The sequence below is a fragment of the Coptis chinensis genome, chromosome 7 (assembly GCF_015680905.1).
Source record: "Coptis chinensis isolate HL-2020 chromosome 7, ASM1568090v1, whole genome shotgun sequence".
Taxonomy (NCBI): domain Eukaryota; kingdom Viridiplantae; phylum Streptophyta; class Magnoliopsida; order Ranunculales; family Ranunculaceae; genus Coptis; species Coptis chinensis.
In genome coordinates this window covers 47,187,191-47,207,253 of record NC_141462.1, presented here as the reverse complement: position 1 = coordinate 47,207,253, position 20,063 = coordinate 47,187,191, and the positions used below count along the sequence as shown (strand labels likewise).

Below are 20,063 nucleotides of genomic sequence, written 5' to 3'. Positions count from 1 at the left end.
AGAGAGAATTTATGACAGGCATGACGCCCCACAATAGGACGACTTCTAACTGTCTAAATATAAACCACGACTAATTTCTCATATTAGATAGTTGTTACCAGTTGGTTCATAATCGTCGGTCTTTGTCTGTCTACTTCCTCCTTTTAACCCATTGTCGAGACTTCTACTTTTAGCCCTAGAAACCATTTCCCACCAAAAAAATTGAGAAACCATTTCCCACCAAAAATATTGACGAATTTTGTGTTTCCCCCTCAAATTTCATAGCTTACCCAAATACTATTATCTCATCACACTATTTTGATTCTCTCTTATTTGTTTCTGCAAAGGTACGTACTTTATCTCTCTTATTTGTTTCTACAAAGGTACGTCACTTATTTATTTCTGTTCACTGAAATTGATACTGAAAATTCGTTTTGTAGATTGGGTCGCTTAATCCAGGAATTTAAGGTTTAGGGTTGAAGGGGTATACGAAATTTAATACTCTCAGTTAAATCGAGGTGATTTTCTTATGGGTTTTACTAGTTTGTTCTTCACTTTTTGAGTTTCCATTTTGTGCAAAGTATTCGTATGTTGTTCAATGGCCTGATTACGCTGTATTATATCCTCATTATTTCATTAATTAATTAATAATTAGTATGTATGTTAAAACAAGAAAAAGATAACTAAAGTTGGTAACTCATGTTGGGAACTCTATTGTCTCGAACATGAAATCCAACCTGATGGTATCATGCCTTAGTGATAATACAATAGGTGTTGGACGTGATGCTTTTGATACGTTCTTCAGTGAGACTGGTGGTGGAAAACATGTTCCCAGGGCCATATTTGTTGATCTGGAGCCCACAGTTATTGATGAAGTTAGAACTAGGACTTATCGTCAACTTTTTCATCCCGAGCAACTTATCTCTGGCAAGGAGGATGCTGCTAATAACTTTGCCAGAGGACATTATACCGTGGGGAAGGAAATAGTAGATCTCTATCTTGACCGTGTGAGAAAGTTAGCGGATAATTGCACTGGCTTGCAAGGGTTTTTGGTTTTCAATGCTGTTGGTGGAGGGACTGGGTCTGGATTGGGTTCGTTGTTGTTGGAACGTTTGTCTGTAGATTATGGAAAGAAATCAAAGTTTGGCTTCAGTATATATCCTTCTCCTCAGGTTTCTACTGCGGTTGTTGAACCTTACAACAGTGTGCTCTCCACCCATTCTCTACTTGAACACACAGATGTGGCAGTGCTCCTAGACAACGAAGCAATTTATGATATATGTAGGAAATCCCTAGATATTGAGAGGCCAACTTACACCAAGTTGAATCGCTTGATATCTCAAGTCATATTGTCTTTGACTACATCCTTGAGGTTTGATGGAGCCATAAATGTGGACGTTACAGAGTTCCAAACCAACCTTGTTCCATATCCCCGCATCCATTTCATGCTTTCTTCCTATGCCCCAGTTATCTCTGTTGAGAAGGCTTACCACGAGCAGTTGTTGATAAGTGCTCAAAAAGTGCAATTTAACCCTCGATTATGCCTCTTGTTTAGCCATCTTAGTGGACTAATAGTGTTTGTAAGTTATGTTTTAAGATTCTACAGGTGAGAAAGAGAGTTTTGTAGAATATTAGAGAAAAAGGGATAAAATGGAGCAATTCGGAGCATTAAGGATCACATGGGAAGCCCGTGGACAATCATGGAGAAGGCCAAGGAATTGAAGCTATTAAAGATGCGACTTGGACCTATTTTAAAGCCTATTTGGAAGGCCAAGGCCAAAGGACTCGTTGCTTGGACCAAAGCCCGCAAAAGAGGATAGAAGGATAGAGCAGAAGAGACAAAATAGACTTATGCGTCTGGGACGCATGGATAGAGCGTCTAGACGCATTGATCGCGTCTGAGACACATGAATAGTGTGTCCAGACGCATGAATCGACACTGTAGCCAATTCCTTCTCAGTTTTGGAGACGAAGTTGGACTCTGAAAGAAGTCTATTTGTATTAGGAAACAAATGACGGTTTGGAATGCTTCTAGAGCTCATTGTAACCCCTATAAATAGAGGACCAAAGTGCCTCATGTAAATTGCCAATTCACTTATATTCTTGTCTCCAGAACTTGAGGTAGAGAGAGATTAATAATAAAATATCGGTTTTAACTAGCTGAGTCTTAATAAATTAGTCTTTCTAGTCTTATGTTCTTCGGGTCTTCTTCTTCTCGTTCTTCGTGTTCTTCCTTCTATATGAAAGACTAATATTCTCCTTCAAGGGAGGAGATGAAGCCAGTGCTTAAGGTTTAATGATTCTTCTGGTTCATGGTGTTCTTCAATCAGGTTAGTTCTTTATGTTTTTAGTTATTAGTTCCATTGCCCACACCAGGGGATGGAAGTATAGAATAGGGTTTATGTTTTGCAATATTAATATCATGCTAGTGTTCTTGACTTTTCTTCTAGTAGTATAGTTCTTTAGAGTTAGGGAAGTATTCTTTGTGTTACCTTAGAAGGGGTAGCTCAGGGAGTGGCTGCCTAGGGGAAGTATTCTTTGTGTTTGCCTTAAGTGGTGATTCATTGAATGGCCGCCCTATTAGGAAGTACTCCTTGATGTTGCTCTTGGTAATACATTGAATGGCTGCCTGAGCTTACATAAAAGGAAATAAGATATTAATAGCATAAACATAGGAACAACCTTAAGTAGAGTTAATTGTTAACGATGTTTCGTCCAAGAGGGCATTGACACTTGCTCGATTGCCTAATTGTAGTCTACTTGTAAGAACAACCATGAAGCATAAGGTCATAGATTAAAAGTATTGGTGGATTCTAATATCTTGAATTCCCTCTCTTATAAATTCCCAATGGTTTAGTTAATTTAGTTTAGTTTAACATTAGAATCTAAATCTCTACAATATTAGTTTTTAATCTCTCAAACCCCCTTTCCAGTCCTGTCCTTCATATAAACATAAACTTACAAGTGGAACGATACCCTACCCATCCTTTACTTATTGAGGGATAATTAGGTTTTGATACGCTTCTATTTGTTCAACGACCATCATCTATCTACATCATCCATACACCATCTACACACACAAAAGGAGTGAGTGTCAAATGACGCCGCTGCCGTTTTAAGTTGTTTATGTTTAACATTTTCTTTCAAGATTAGAAGTTTGGATCTTGAGGTAATTTTTAGCCGTATCATCCATCCTTTTAAGAAAGAGAGAAGCTTGAAAGACATCTTGAAGACAAGATTTACCATCTAGGTTAGTCGAAACTTCATTCTTTTTATTTCATTCTTAGTATAGTTGCATCATAGTTTAGTTTTATTGCTTTCTAGTATAATTGCATTTAGGATCTTTTCAACAATTGAAGTTGTAAGCCAACACAGCAAAATATCAAACTCTAGTGTTTCTTGTCTGAATCTTGACAAATGGACTATCGTCTGTGGGCCGTGGTACTTAAGCAATCCAAGCGATTCACCATAACCCTAGAAGAGACAGCTTTAGACAACGGGCGAGATACTAGCTGCAAAGCCCAACCCAGTTGAAGGAAAGTAGTTTTACATTTTAGTATAATTTAGAATAGTTGCATATTATTCAAGCATTGTAGGATAGATTTTTCGTCATTTTCACATAGCATTTTCTAGTGTATGCCCCGTCGTCCATATCATCGTCTGGTAAGAACATAACAGTGGACAAGGTTTAACAACTAACTCACAAGAATACTAGATGAGATTGAAACAATGGCCGCAAGCAATGATGGAGGTGTTATGAACCCAAATAATCCTGAAGCTATCCCACCCATGCAAGCACAACAGAGGAAGAAGCTGAGTGATTTCTATTCACTAATCATTGGAGACCCACCCAGCAGTATTGTTTTTCCAGAGACAGAAGCTAATCAGTTTGAATTTAGAGCATCAGTAATCTCTATACTTCCAAAGTTTAATGGTTCAGACAATGTTCAGCTTTATGTTCACATGACCAAATTTCTATCAGTCCTCAGAACTTTCAAGAACCAGAATATCAGGGATGAGAGTATCAAGTTAATTCTTTTCCCACTCTCACTCGAAGGTAAAACATCCGAATGGTTAACTGCACAGTCGATCAATTCAATCAACAACTGGGAGAAGTTGAGAACAAAGTTTATGAACAAGTTCTACCCACCACAGAAGACAGATGCCATGCAGCAAGCCATCAACAATTTCAAAGGGAAGGTGACTGAAGAATATCATCAAAGCTGGGAGAAATTCAATAATCTGCTAGTCTCATGTCCACATCATGGTTATGATAAGAGCACACAGGCTCATTTTTTCTTTCGAGGACTTTCTACTATGAACAAGCAGATGATACAATCAATGCATCAAGGTAAGTTTACATCATTGGATGGGGAGGAAGCCTACAACTTTCTCGAGAATTTAGCTGAAGACACTCAACAATCACTACCAAAAAAATGACTTTACCCGACAGACTCCAGAAAGATTACCCGACGATTTATAACCATAGGAAGTTACCAACGCCTGTTATCCGTCGGGTATTAGTTGGCCATTCGTCCAATATTTTCTCAGGGGTTTTCCAATTTTTTTATTCTATCCGACGGTTGCCCGAGAGTTTTTAGCTATCGGCTAGTTCGACGGGCTTTAACCATTGTTTGTTTCCAACGGACACCTAAACATGGCAGTACTATTTAACCGTCGGCATATCTATTCAATTATCAGGCGGCAAAGATTTCACTTCCCACTCTAAAATTTCATGAAAAATTAAACCACCCTCAAATTAAAATAATTAAGCCGACTCTAAAACTTCCGAGTTTTCAGCTTCTCTTTCTTCTACTATTCGCCTGCTGCAATAGCCCTGCTGATTACACCATTACCTCTCTTGAATTTCATTGGCACTACAGACACCGCCTTTCTCAACCTGAACAGGTAATTTCCGCTTGAATATTTAGTTGATTGGTTTGAATCTCCCCCCATTCTCACTTCGTTTTTTTTGTTTGTTTGTTTTAAGTTAAACAACAACCACGTTCATGAGTTCTAGTCAACATAAATAAACGACTACAGCAAAAAGAAGTAAAATCACTTTGTTTTTTCACATCAAATAAACGACTACAGTAAAATAGCTTCAAAAGATCTTCTACCTTCTTCTCCAGCACGTCATCATCTTGTTTTGGTGGTGGTGATGTTGTCATCGTGCACCTGCCCCCAGTGGAGAGAAGGTGGAGGGTAGTTTTTGCATGTTTAATCCTTAAAAAATCTTCACTTTCCTTCACTACAAAGCCGCCACCTCATCTCTCTGCCACCACACATCTCCTCCTCCACTTCCACTACCACTCGTTTGAACACCGGCTTTTAAAAGATGGAAATTTAAGTTATTTATTTAAAACTCGTGTTCGTTAAGTGTAACATGATTTCTTTTCTAGCTGTTTTATTAAAACTTGTGTTTGATTAATTTCAGCTCTGAGAATATTCGTCTAAAGACCATATTATGTCGCCATAATTTCTGGTAAGTTTGTCCAATTTGATTTGTGTGGTTCGACAAAGGGCTTCTTACATAATGTCTGATCTTCTTGTTTAAATTGCTTTGGATGACAAGCAGGTTCCTTGGTTGTTTTTCTTTGCTTTCTGTAAGTGTGTATTCTATATTTTAGTGTCGGTGAAAATTTAGTATTCTATATATGTGCACTGGCTATCTTTGTTTTTTGTCTCTTATACGAATTATGAAAGCTCCATTTGATATATAACCAACTGTAAGAATGCATTTTTATTATTTTCCCCCATATTCTATTTTTCAGTTCCTATGTGAGTAAAGTGTTTTTATTTTCAACATTGTTTGATGAAACATGATAGTTAAGCGGGCTTTATACTAGTGGTAATGCATTTTGTGGAATTAGAAATGTCGTGTTTATATAGCTTTACAATTGTAGTAGACTAGTATTATATACCTTCAATGCCGAAAAAATATTCGAACAGAAGAGGTGTATGGAGACTAGTATCATATGTAGCATACTAGTATCATACCTTCAAATCAAAGGCTACTGACTTTGATTTGGTTTAAAGCAACTCATTTTATTATTATTTGAGTAATGCTTTAATCAAATGTGTTAGTCAAATGAGGATGATGTATCAAAATAAAATTGCCACATTGTGTTTGGTTCTGTAAAAAAAATTCTAAGGTAGTTTGAGAGCAATCTAGTTAACTAAGTTCAACTATTCTACCTTTTTTACTCTTTGAAAAACGAACTGATTTTTCAAATAGAAATGTCTTGCTAGAATTGTAGGTGTTTCGGCAGTAAACTGCTTCAACACAACGAGAGCAATGGTAAAGAACGCACTAAGAAACAGAGGAATTTGATGTTGGGAGAGATGAAACTGAACCAAATAATGGCTGCCTACGTACCCAAGATCTATTCTCTAGGGATCAAGTTTCCACGTAGTTCCTTATGAAAAATAGTTTGATATTTATAGAGGTAGAGTAGAGAGTCCTTGTAGCTCAAGTAATCTTGTATCTTGAGTAATTGTGATAGAATATAACTGTCAACTGATAACTATCTCTTTGATAAGAAATGAATCTGGACATAAATCAACGTATATTGGTGGCAAGCCATGTGGCTAAGGTTCAGCCTTAGACACATGAGTTAATGGGCTTGTACATTGATCCATGATATTGCGAATTGGGCTTTAGCCCTGTTGATTAAACGAATAAAATAGAGGCCCTTACTAATGGACGTTTGCCACGTATGTGGGGGTCGAAACACCGCCCCCTCTTTGTCATGCGAACAAAGTTCACATGGCAAAGAAGAGAAGAAAAAGCAAGGAAAAAATGGAATACGAAAATAGTAAGCGAAATGTATAATAAAGTGTCGTGTGAACGTAAACGATAGGAAAATGGATAATCGGAAAAAATTCGTGAATTATCGGAAACGAAATAATGTCAAATTAACGTGTACGGGACGCAATGACGTAGTTAAATAAAAAATGGCCGAAAATGCACAGATAAAATAAAAGATGCACATAAATAAAACTTCAAAAGAAATTGAGTGCCGAACACTGTACCGAACGCATTTCGTAACAAGGCGAAAGTGATGTTGATGACGCGTACCAGCGGAATAGCAATACTAGGATTAGACCGTTGAAAACTGTGGAGAAAAATCCGCGAATTATCCGACGGAATGGACATAAATCGGCGAATTACTGTGAACGAAATAATTGGAATTCGAAAAATGTACAAGAATCAAAAATTTGTTCCGAAATATGAATACGAGTAGCGTGATAAGTGAGCATAAGGAATTATAAAAGAAGTGTACATCATATAAAACTAGGATGCTAAAATAAATCCGGATTGGATAAAGGTTAGTTATCCACTTTAAGTCAGTTTATATAGTAGACTTACAAAAGGACTTAGACACTGGACCACGCAAGTTTCGGAAAAGAAACTATAAAAATAGATGGTTAGTACTGTACCCCTACGTACCACAAACCTCAGAGAGAGATACGTGTGATCGAGGTAGCAAGTGTTTAACCGAAAGAAAAGACAAGCAAACCATAGTGAGAGTGATCGATCGTCCGTCTTGTGGCGTTGTTGGTCGTCGAGAGGCGAAAAAAAAAAGGTTAGTATTGTGTTTATCCACCTATACGCTCCTATGGTTCCAGGTAACTCCTCTCGTCATCGTCTTCATCTATTCTTACTATCGCACTAGTAAAAAGGTGATCGGAGCGACCACGAAAAAAAAACCCGCGTATCGGCAAAAAACTCAACCTGTTACTGGGATGCTGGAAAAGAAAAGAAAAAAAGAAAAAAGCGTTTTGCATCTTGCCTGAAACAGCAAGATGTGAGAGGCGTGCACATACAAGGTTTTCAAAGGAACCAACAGCAAACATGCGAGAGAAAGAAAAAAAAACGACGATGGCGCTCATGTTTCAAACTGATATCAAGAAATATGATTCGGTGCAATGCTAGTTAATAAAGGGCACCGTACCTGCTCTTTACTAATATGGCAGGTGCATCCGAAATATGAAATAACAAACAAGATACGGTGCAACACCAGCAAAGGAAGGGCACCGTACCTGTGTTACATTAATCTGGCCCAGTGAACCCGGTTTTTGAGCTTTCTGACCCGATTTTTGACCTATCTGACCCGGTTTTATTTGCTTTTTTTCAGGTAGAAACTACCGTACTATACGGGCGAAAAACACTTTCGAAGAAAACTTCGATGACGATCGCAGACTTGGTGAGGTGGAAAGAAGGTGACGATATCTGGCGACTATCCGAACCGCGTCGATGGTCGCTAAAAGGAAATACAAAAATACTAGGACTCGAAAATTTGAGATGGATGAAGTGTAACGAATTTGAAACGAAAGTCGAAGAAGATGAAGTAGTAATGGCTTACACACAATTAAATTGCAGAAGTGCAATTCCGTTGAGCAAAGAAATAGCGCAATTACTGGAGTGGTGGCAAATTGCACCGGGACAACTGCCAATATCGTTCTGGTTAATTTTTACGAGAGCGCACCGTTTACAAAATGAATTTAACAGAAGGTTCGGGGCTCAAGAAATCTTTGCGTTGATACGACCGAAAGCCATACTGACGAAAGGGTACATAAAATTTGAAGTTGAATTCAATGATTCAAACAGAAGTTTTAAAGGGTTTCCAAAAGTATACACCGGATGGGATAGATTTCTGTACCGCTTGCGAGGGAAGTGGAATCCGACAGAGTTTAAAGTGCCGAACAAATTTCGAGGTAAGCCAAAACATAAGTATTGAAAATAGTACTATGAGTAAACTGTTGACTAACACGAGTTATTTTTGTGTCTAACAGAAAATGCGAGTACACTACCAGATATTGAATTGGACAAAGAAGTAGAGAACAACCTTCGTTTCTTCTTTCATGAATGCTCTGACGAAAGATTGGTAGATCTGAGCTACTTTGATGATATCGTTGATTTCCGACAATATGGGGGTATCGAACAACGGCCCGATAGGTCCAAGGAGACACATAGCGAAATGGCGAAGAAGAGTAAGAGTCTCAAAAATGCAATATTCGGCAGCGACAACGATAGTGAAAAAGAAGATGGAACGGAGTTAACACAGCGAGAACTAGTGCTGAGTTTGCCAAGCAAAAAAAGTGAATTGTACAAAAGAAGATGTGCCACAAGAAAACGGGCGAACGGAGACCAAGAGAGACAACCAACGTTACAATGTATGATGCCTCGAGGGACGAGACTACAATGCACCAAACATTCCAGACGAAATATAATACATACGCAACATCAAGAGGAAAAGGTATGTACCGTAGAAAACATAGATATATAAAAAGTGTGGTGAAATGTAATATCTCGTTCTGGTTTGGTATATACAGGAAAAGAATGAAACAGTGATACTTACAAAAGATAGTGCAGCGGAGAACACAAAGTCGGTGAAGGTGAAAGAAAATAAACGGCAAGCAAAATGCAGGAGCAAAGAATCCAACAACCACTGGCAAGTGGCGTCAGGGGTAATACTACTCATGGAGGAAAACCACAGAATCTGTTAATGGTAAGTTGACGTTGATTTTTACTATTGCGTTAGGACAGTAAAGAAATTTGTGTTCAACACTAATCCGATGAAATTGGTAGATGAAGCAGAGATGTTCAAGTTTGGAAGACGAAGTGAAGGGATCGCCCGGGATTACGCCAATGGAAGGGCTCGAAAAATATCAAAAATGTGACCAGAATACGGAGAACATCGGAGAATATGACAGAGCAGTGTCAATGATTTTCGATAGTATAAAACAGGTATGATAGTATTTTTTTTTTATTAGTTATTGCAAACTTGTGTTTAAGTCTGAAAGATTGATGAAATCAGATATTTTTCGCCGCAGGTTAAAACGGGCGTGAAATGCAGCCAAAGAAATTCATGAAAAAGTCGCGAAGAAAAATATCGTTTCGAATGAAGTCAATGCCTTAGAAGAAATAGAGAAAGTGAAGATACTCAACCAAAAATTGGAAGGGGCAAACAAAGCATTAAGCGGAACCATTAGAGAGTTAGAAGACGAAAACAAAAACTTAACCGAGCAGACGGAAGAAGCAGAGGAGAGATCGTACGAAGAATTTGGGAAAGCCTGTGAGGCAATGGAGGAACACAAACACTTAAAAGCAGATGTGATAGAATTGAAGTCACTCGTGGCGACCAAAGATCAGGAACTTAAACGTGCGCAAAAAGAGGTAGAGAAAAATAACAAGCGAATGACAGATTTAAACGAGTGGCTCGGCCAAGATCACGTGCAAATGGCACACTGTGAATCGTCCGTAAGACAACTGATAGAGACTTTAATAGAAACGGGCGATGAACTAGAACGTGAGAAGATGAATTACAAAGATTTGTACGAGTTGTATATGCGAAAAGTTGGGAAGAAACCATTGGATTTTCCCAAACCAACGATCATGTGATTGCGAGTATGTAATACCGTAGAGCTAAAAATTCTTTTTATGAAAATAAAAATAAAGTATATGTTGGCTATTGAATATCATTGTGATGTCAGATAACATACCTGTATAAAACTTAATGTTGTTGATTTACGAATGTAAAAGAACGAGACGCCCCCATGTAGAGAAAAAAAACCTCCCGATATAGAACCATTGGAGAAAATTATTGAAAGGTGATAAGAGCCCAAAATTGTAGTTTTAACCCCTTAATAATCATACTGTTAGACCAATTATGTGAATAATAAGTAAGAGTTAACACTGATTACGCGTTTTTATGCATTTCAGGCTTCAAAGTCCATTATGTGCGAAATGTACCACTTTAGCGAGATACGAGAACAAAAGTCGATTAGAACTTCCGAAGCCGTATCTTTGGACTCGGACCTAATTGGGCATACCTTATGTCAAAACGACCGGCTCGAAAGAGCTTTGCAATGGTCCAAGCCTTGACCCAATCAGAGGAGCAGAAGTGGACGAAAAGTCTGTGGAAGTCAACTGCAGCTGAAGAGGCCTTTTTGAATCGAAAGAATGGGGTTTTGGGCCCCGATTCTCCCCAAAACATGGCTCCAAGCCCATGCACGAATTTTGGATCTGAATGTATAAGAACAAAAGCTTAAGTCTTTGTTAATGGTAGATTAATTAGTAGAGAATTAGGGTTCATAGCTTAGAATAGAAAGTAGCCATTAAAATAGCTTCTAGATCTAGATTTAATTGTTTTATTTAATTAGTTTCAAATCCTTTATTAGATTAAACCTTAATCTTGTTCTTCATTGGATTAGATCAATAAAGTAGTATTCTTTATCCATTTCGATTTTGTCAATTCCAATTCTAGATCTAATTTCAATTCATGTCCTTAGTTCAATTTAGTCATTAAATTAGATTTCATTATTGTTTAATTAAATAAATTTCAATGCTTTATATTATGTTTAGTTTTAATATAAATGGAAATGATTGCGGAATGATTCAAGGCTAAACCTCCATTAGAGGGGGTTGTGAAGCCTTGATGAAAGCTTGATTCCGATTATCGTAGAATCGTCGTATTTTCTATTCCACTCTAGAAATGATTAGTTCACCATGAGAATGGGTTTAATTGTTCACATGCTAGTTATGAATTGGTAGAAATGCCATGTATAATTAGGGATTAGGAATAACCAAATTGTTCTCACGAAGCGTTCATTCGATTACTTAATTTATTCGGCGTTAGTGGATTAAGTTGAGTTAAGGTGGAATCAACCCCCTCTAACTCCTTATCATAGAATCAACGTAGCATTCCCTTAGTATTCGATAACCGACTAGTTGCATCTTGTGGGTAGTTGCATCGTAGTATAATTCCCTCAGAAAACTCTCATATAGACTTAAAAGCGACTAGTTAGATTAGAAAACATCCGTGCTAGAGCACTAGGAGTGGAACTTAACTTCGTACTCCATTCTATTTCGATAGACCGAGAGTAAATTCTTTGATAAACATATAGCATCATTAAGTCTAGTTTTACTTTACGCTGGAAATCATCGCTTATTTCTCAGAGGGTAAACTAGTCATTTGAAGTTTATCAAATGGCATGCCGCCGCCTTAGTTGCACTTTAGCATTGTTTTCATAATAGAATTAGTAATTTTTAAGTCCCATTTCACCCACCCACCCTTGTTTGATTCATACCGGGGTTGCCGCTTTCAGTTTTGGAAAAATTCGCGAGAAAACGATGAAGCGCCTCCTTCAAAGAGAGCGCCACCAGCTATCTTCTTCGGACTTCTCGCTTATACATTGAAATACCACGGCTTCAAAGAGAGCGCCACCCGCCGCTATCTTATCGAGCTTCGACTTTGAAGCGGAAGCTAGAAGATAGCGCCCGCCGCCTTCTCTCGAAATTCCGTGATTTCCACGGTTTGATTTGAACTTGAGTTGTCAAGTTTTTCAGTGTTCTATTCTCTTATATACACCTAACACGCCAAACAAGACGCTTATTCATAAGCGAAGCAAGGACGCAATCAGGTAATCCTTTCTTCCACACCTCGCATCTCCTGTTAGAGGTTTATACTAGTATATCAGAATTGTTTGGAGTGTTGCATGTGTAGTTAAGCTCGACTTAGTCTTGCATGAGATTAAGGTCTGGTCGTACAAAAACACCGAACGTAAATACACAACAACATCAACAATCAAGTCTATCTAGTATACCACACACTACACCTCTAACTACTATCACACACACCATACCTGATATAATGGGGGAAGAAAGAGAGACTCCTCTCTCGACTTCTACAAAGCCTTGGCGATAGCCCCAAATCTTGCATCGTTCTAGCAAACCCAAATGGGGATTTCTTAATCCCTCCAAATATTTTTAATTTGTTACCCGTTTTCATGGTCTAAACCATGAAAAACCTTACCAAAGACACGCTCGTAGGATTGAACAAGTCCTAACAACATTCCACCATCCTACGGTTGGTTCGAACAAATTAAATTAAGGGTATTCCCTTTCACCTTAGTTTCGATAAAGCGCGTCTTGATTAACTCGCCCAAAGCCTAATTTCAGGACTCGTGGGCTAAACTTGTTCAAATTTGTTTATGGAACATTTTTACCCACCCCTAAAGACGGATAAGATGCTTTCTAAGATTCATTTCTTTCGACAAAATCCTCATGAAACATTTTCAGAGGCTTGGAATCGTTTCACCGATCTGCTTATAGAGTGTCCACATCATAACTTAGCGAAAGACACGTTAGTTCGTGCCTTTTTCAAAGGACTTCAACATCACCATAAAGAAGTCCTTGACATAATGAACGGGGGTAGTTTCTTAAGTAAAGGAGCCTCGGAGGCTTATAAATTTTTAGAGGACCAAACTAAGCGTAATAATAATTGGGGGGGTAGTGACGATTACTCCCGCTCCACTAGTTCTTCTTCCACATTTAAGGCTACCAAGATGTTTGAGGTTAAATCAGATCCCGAGCTTAAAACTCTTATTGAATCCTCACTAAAAAAGGTAGATGCCATATCACACAAAAGCCAATCCCGTTATGAATGTAAATTCAAATCCATGTAGTTTCTGTTGGAGTCCTGAGCATCCCGAATCCCACTGTCCTATTGCCTATGAACAAACTTGTTCCATTAATAGTGAACCTAACGCCCCTTGGAGACAAAATCCCAATTTCGGTTGGAGAAATAACCAAAACGTCCACACCTCAAGGGTACAATCATCAATATAAAGTTAGATAACGCAGAGCTTTTAACCAAGCTCCACTACGACAAGGATGAGTCGGGGTAATTTTAATAATTATAACAACCAAGTGCAACCTCGACAAGGTCAAGCACAAGGTCAAGGTAATTATAATAATTATAATGCTAATAGAGGTATCGTTCCGGTAAAATAATAACTATCAAAATCCACCAATAAATAATTCACGGGAAATAGTTCCAAGAATACCACCCGTGACTACTACACCCACAACAACCGATCGCCTTGACACCTTTATACAAGTGAGCCAAAAACTTTTCAAACCATGGCTCAATCCAACCAACCAAACCTTCTACAATCCGTAACTAATTTAACCCAACAAATGGCTCAAGATAAAGCCCAAACCAAAGGTGTGTTTCCCAGTAACGCAATACCTAATCCTAAAACAACAAACACAGCCTTTGAGGTAACGGATAATACTAGTAATGAATTTGAAAATGTAGGTGAGATAAATGCCATCACCACTCTCCTCGCTCGGCGAGTGGTTGATAACAAAGTAACTATGCCTATAGTTACCCCACCAATAGCCCCTACACCGCTATATTACTAGATACCTAAATAGAAACCAAGAGCCTACCAATCGTAGAGGTACCAGCTACAACACAACCAAAGAAACAAAGCTACGGGTAAACATCATCCGTGTGATACCATTGCTAAAATATAGACGTAAAACCACCGCTTCCACAAAAATTAGCCATGTTAACTAAGGATACAAATTATGAGGAGATTAGGGATGTTTTTAAGAATCTAACTATAAACCTTCCCTTCCTCGAAGCTATTAAAAGCTACCACATCATGCTAAGTTTCTTAAGGAATTGTGTACTACTAGGCGTGAAGACAAATATACCAAAAGACGCTTTTTAATGTAACAATTCCCAACCTTATCCGAACATAATGGAATTGTTAAGTAAGGACCCCTCGGTCGCCCCTATCAGACAATGCACCTTAGGAGATTCCTATCTGACGCACCGCTTTATTAGACCTCGGGGCTAGTGTTAACTTACTCCCATTTTTTATTTGTACGCATAAATAGGTCTAGACAAGATGCAACCCACTAAAATGACGCTGCAATTAGTGATCGGGTCTATTAAGTATCCTAAGGGTGTAGTCGAAAATGTGTTGGTAAAAGTTCAGGATTTCTACTATCCGCTGATTTTGTAGTCCTCGATACGTAAGTCGCTAACGACTCTGTCCATCATTTTAGGGCGCCCCTTTCTTGGCAAATGCCAATGCGCCATTAATTGCCGTGATGGTTCAATGTCCATGTCTTTTGGCCATCTTGTTGAAGTCAATGTTTTAAAACAAGGACACGCTTACCCGATTAGCCTATGGATGGAGAGGTTAGCATGATCGAGCTTTGCTCGAGATTATTTCAACAACACGCTCCATGATGATCATATGCCCAAAATTCTTTCCTTTGGAAAGTCGGACTCAACATTTTCATTCCTACACTAGTCGATACACATATTATTGATGAGGATCGGGATAGATAACTTTCTCAAAAGATGTAGAGGACTACCATAGTAATGTGGATATGACCAATCTTGATGAGGAATTTGATGAGTTTCTTCGAGTAGGATACAATTCACCCTATCAAGAACTAACTTGCACAAGATCCACCTCGATTCCCCTCCTTCCACCCTTTCAAAGGAATCTCGAAGTTTGCACTCGATCCTGTTGTTTCTTCAGTGCTCTATAATTTTTAAATCCTCCTAGCAAACGTGATACTTGTAAGGACAAACTTTGTGACACCTTCATTTTCAGAATTGAGACAAATCCCTACACACAAATGAATGAGTTCGGTGCTAAACCAACAACCCTCATTGTTATACAGTACTGCCTTTCTAAAACTTATCCATATCCACCATATCCTTCACAACCATTCACTTTTCCACACTTATTTACTAGTACACCCACTCATTCAAAAATGAAAAAGAAGGTGCATGATAGGTTACACAATAAGGTTATCCGACTTCGTTTTTGATTCCACTAGGGTCGGTCGTAGGGAAATCGTGGTGCTTCATTGTGTTTGGATATGTCTTCGTGATATTTATTTATGGAATGATCCACAACTATTTCGTTGTTGATATATGATCAACCGCGCATGTTCATACATATGTTTTAGATAAAGTCTTGAGTATCCTGGACTATAAACGACTCAAATTTCTGTGTTGGTGCATTCCCTTTCATTCCAATATATTGGTGAGTGCACCATTAAGGTAACCGGCCTCCCTATGGAGTGTGTGGCTGTAAGTACCGATCCTAAGTCCACGGTTCACATAGTTCACGCTTTTCCACTCTTGCATGTTTTTCTCGGATTTTTGAGTCATGTTTCTCTATGGTGTGAATTATGTCTTTATTGCTTATTGTTTTCCTTCTAAAACTAAAATAAAAAATAAAAAATAAAATAAACATAGTAATCTATGAAGTCTCGAATCGACTTTAAAAGACCTTATCGCTAAAACAAATTTTCTAAAATTCTTGTAAAAATTTGTTTGGGGTGGGGTGTTAAATGTTTTCGCACTAAAGGTTTTATGTCCCATTAGAGTTGCTTAGGCCGCTTTTATTGTATTACGATTCGGATTGACATGATCTATTAATTTAGAGTTCATTCGCTCGGCATAACTTACGCCATGCACGCTTCGAGCGTTTTCCACTATCTCGTATGTCATCCGGGTCGGAATAGAGTGTTTTATGGATCATTGGATAGGAAATTCTCTCCTGATCATTTCCATATATCATTCATTAAAAATCGGACCGGTAACGGCTGGAATTTTGATTTGAAATTCGCTGAAAATCGAAAAATCGAAAATTTCGATTTTGGGCTTGGGCCCAACTTCTCCCTTCACCAGCGCCCATGGAGAAGCTGGCCAAGGCTCTTACATTCTCACGCAACAGTTCATCTTTTTCAACTTCCACCGCCATTGCCAAAGCTCCAAAACCTAAAAAAAAAAAAAAAAATTTAAAAGAAATACCATAAACCCACTTTCCAAAATCATATCCCAACCCATTTTTGTTTGCAAACACCAATCAAAACAAACTCCACCAATTTAAAACTCGAAAACCACCGAAAAATCAAAACCAATTGGTGCTGCCGCCACCACTCCACCACCTCCCACTCGCTTCTTCAAGTCGGTCAAGTAAAACCACCACCACCACATCTTATTTAAACCCCAATTCTTATTCCAAACACTAGATGGCTCAACGCCGAATTATTCCGAGCAAGTGTTCCTTTGCCGACCATTTCGCTACCGCTTTTCACGGTGATGAAAATGGCTAGTAGAGACTGAGTAGTCTGTGGTAATTTCGACCGAGGACTTCTATCACGAAGACTTGGTCGGGGCGGTTCTATAACACCGTGGAGTTGGAGGGAGTAAGATTTTTGTGTTGGTGAGGAAGAAGAGGAGGGAGTTGACTACGGATCGTTGGTGAGATTCTAGGCATTCCGCCCTAGAATCAATCTGATGCCGTTTTTACAGATCCCCAGTTTGACGGGGGTGAGCCGTTGATGGGCGTTCGCCATCAATGGGAGTTACAATCCAAACTCCCATTGTGTGCGCCAGCATCCACGAGGACCAAATCCAACCGCATTTCTGACCCGATGGATTGGTCGGAATGTCCTAGGCAAGGACAAGGTCGCGGACATCGGTCCGACCTGCCCACGTCCTATGGATACTCCGTGAGGCGGAAGTACGATTTACGTATCCCGAGTTTTTTTAAAACATGATCGAGGTTCGACGGTCGTTGGCACCTCTTCTGCGGCTTATCACTAAGATCATGTTGAAGATGAAGGCAACCCGGTTTAGAGGATTTACATTACCCCCGCACGGAACCCGCGTATCTATAGGGAGTGTGTCCAACAAGTCCGGAAATTGCCCGAGGATAGGGGAACAGGCTGAGGAGGAGGAGCAGAGGGTAGATGAGGATGAGTCGGAGGAGGATGAGGAGGATGGCACCTGCTTTGATACTGGATGCCTTCGGAGGTGTTGGTCGATGCCGAAGCGCATGGCTATGCTTCATAGGGGCATCGTTCACTCAACACTCTCTGTGCAGACCTCCGGACTTCGACAGCGACCATTCATCACAACCGAGATCCGCACCCGAGGGGATGAGAGATGATGAGAGCGGGGTGAGATAGAAGCCCCCAGCGCCACTTCAGAAGTAGAGATGCTAGCACGCCTCCCACCTCATACGCACTCGCCTCGAGGACACAAAATACTACTAGGCATGGCGCCGGTCGGCGAAGGACGGACGATGCTGGACCTTCCGAGCCCGGAGCCACCACTGAAGTCAGTGCCCTCACCACCGATGGCGAGGTGTTTAGAGAGGATGAGGAGGATAGTCCCCTGCTATTTATGTTTTAGTAGTTGTTGTTTTATTTACTTTTGATTGTCTTTATTGTAATGTAATTTTTATTTCAGTAATGTGAATTTTGTAGTGATACTCCGAATGAAAATTTTAATATAAGGGGTTATTTTCAGTTTGTGTGCTTGTTTCATATTAATCCCACCTTCCAAACTTGTTTGGGGGTGGTTTGATCATTTCACGCTTTATTTTTTATAAAAAACCCTAGTGTTAGAATTTACTGCGGAGTAAGGTGAAAATATGGCCGTATAGGCATATCTATGATTGAGAATCATTGTAGGATGAAATCTAGATTAAATAGGTACATTCAGTCATAATATCCAAATAAGAGATACTGGGTTTGAATTAGAATCCAGGATATGAGTTGTTTCCGTTTTCGAGTTTGGAAATTTTAGGATTTCCGGAAACTGCCGAAATTAGTTTTGGCAACTTTCCGATCCATTCTAGCAACTTTAAGCCTATATAAACTTGATACAATCTATCCTCACAACTCACACTACACCTAAACTCCATCACTCACCCCCTTCAAACCCAAGCGATTCCCGCGTTTACGACTTCATTTTCATTTTACGCGCTTCGGGCCGCGCCCGTGCCTAGTTGCGCTCCGCCCTTCAATTAAATCGAAAAAATTGGTGAGTAGCGCCGGCGACTGCTAATTCGGCGACCACCAGCTAAGTTACTGGAAATCAAAAATACAAAATGGCCGCCAGCCTTAGTCAGCGACCAGCTAAATTCTTGGAATTCCAAAATACAAAGCGCGCCCACGCTCTAAGTTAAGCGCCCGGCGCCGCGCGATTTCTCTGGACCAGAATTTTTCCGGTTTAGCGTAGTATCCGGATCATTACGCAGCTATTCCAAAGCGTAATTTTGAGATGACATCTCAATATTGATCTACCGGAACAGTCTTTCGAAGATTTGTTCCAAAACCACTTACTTACGGTTAGCGGTTTTGTGAGTGATCACATCGTTGGCTGGGAACCTCTTATGGTGAGACCGGCTGAACTTTATTCTCCAACTTGCATCTTATTTTTTATAATAACTGCATTTTCTTTGAGACGGATGGAGAACAAGTGTTCTCCCTCACCATTAACCGATGAACGATGGAAATTACGGGGTTCTTGCTAGCATTTGTTCTTGGACTTGCTATGCCCATGAGATACAAGACCCATGGTGCTATTGGATTACGATAATATGCATGTCTATACTTATGAGTCTTTGCGGGAGGCTTATGGGGCGGCATTTTTCGTTATTAGGGACCAAAGGGGACTATCGCGTTGCCCTTGGTAACTTTGTCCATGAACATAGGAGCTTATGTTTTGGATTATGCTAAACATTTTAGGGGCGTTTCGACACGCTGCTTTTATGCATTTCAGCTTCAAAGTCCATTATGTGCGTAAATGTACCACTTAGCGAGATACAAGAGCAAAAGTCAGCAGAACTTCCAAAAGTCAAAAGATCTTTGACTCAGACTGAATTGGGCATACCTTATGTCAAAACGACCGCTCGAAAGAGTTTTGTAATGGTCCAAGCCTTGACCCAATCAGAGGAGCAGAAGTGGACGAAAAGTCTGTGGAAGTCAACTGCAGCTGAAGAGGCCTTTTTGGATCGAAAGAATTGGTTTCAGCCCCGATTCTTCTGCCCCAAAACATGGCTCCAAGCCCATGCACGAATTTTGATCTGAATGTATAAGAACAAAAGCTTAAGTCTTTGTTAATGGTAGATTAATTAGTAGAGAATTAGGGTTCATAGCTTAGAATAGAAAGTAGCCATTAAAATAGCTTCTAGATCTAGATTTAATTGTTTTATTTAATTAGTTTCAAATCCTTTATTAGATTAAACCTTAATCTTGTTCTTCATTTGATTAGATCAATAAAGTAGTATTCTTTATCCATTTCGATTTTGTCAATTCCAATTCTAGATCTAATTTCAATTCATGTCCTTAGTTCAATTTAGTCATTAAATTAGATTTCATTATTGTTTAATTAAATAAATTTCAATGCTTTATATTATGTTTAGTTTTAATATAAATGGAAATGATTATGAATGATTCAAGG

General features: G+C 39.2%; 1 long non-coding RNA gene, 1 other non-coding gene and 1 pseudogene across 2 annotated transcripts; 2 read left to right on the top strand and 1 right to left on the bottom strand.

Moving 5' to 3' along the window:
• Window positions 1–689: 689 nt before the first annotated feature.
• On the top strand, window positions 690–8,209 carry LOC147487731 (tubulin alpha-1 chain pseudogene; annotated as a pseudogene).
• Window positions 8,210–8,383: 174 nt separating this feature from the next.
• Window positions 8,384–9,323, top strand: LOC147487730 (uncharacterized). Its single transcript, XR_015201945.1, has 2 exons — window positions 8,384–8,700; window positions 8,779–9,323. It is a non-coding gene; the product is annotated as an uncharacterized LOC147487730 (long non-coding RNA).
• A 3,688-nt stretch (window positions 9,324–13,011) lies between these two features.
• Window positions 13,012–13,118, bottom strand: LOC147487729 (small nucleolar RNA R71). Its single transcript, XR_015203390.1, has one exon. It is a non-coding gene; the product is annotated as a small nucleolar RNA R71 (small nucleolar RNA).
• Window positions 13,119–20,063: the final 6,945 nt, after the last annotated feature.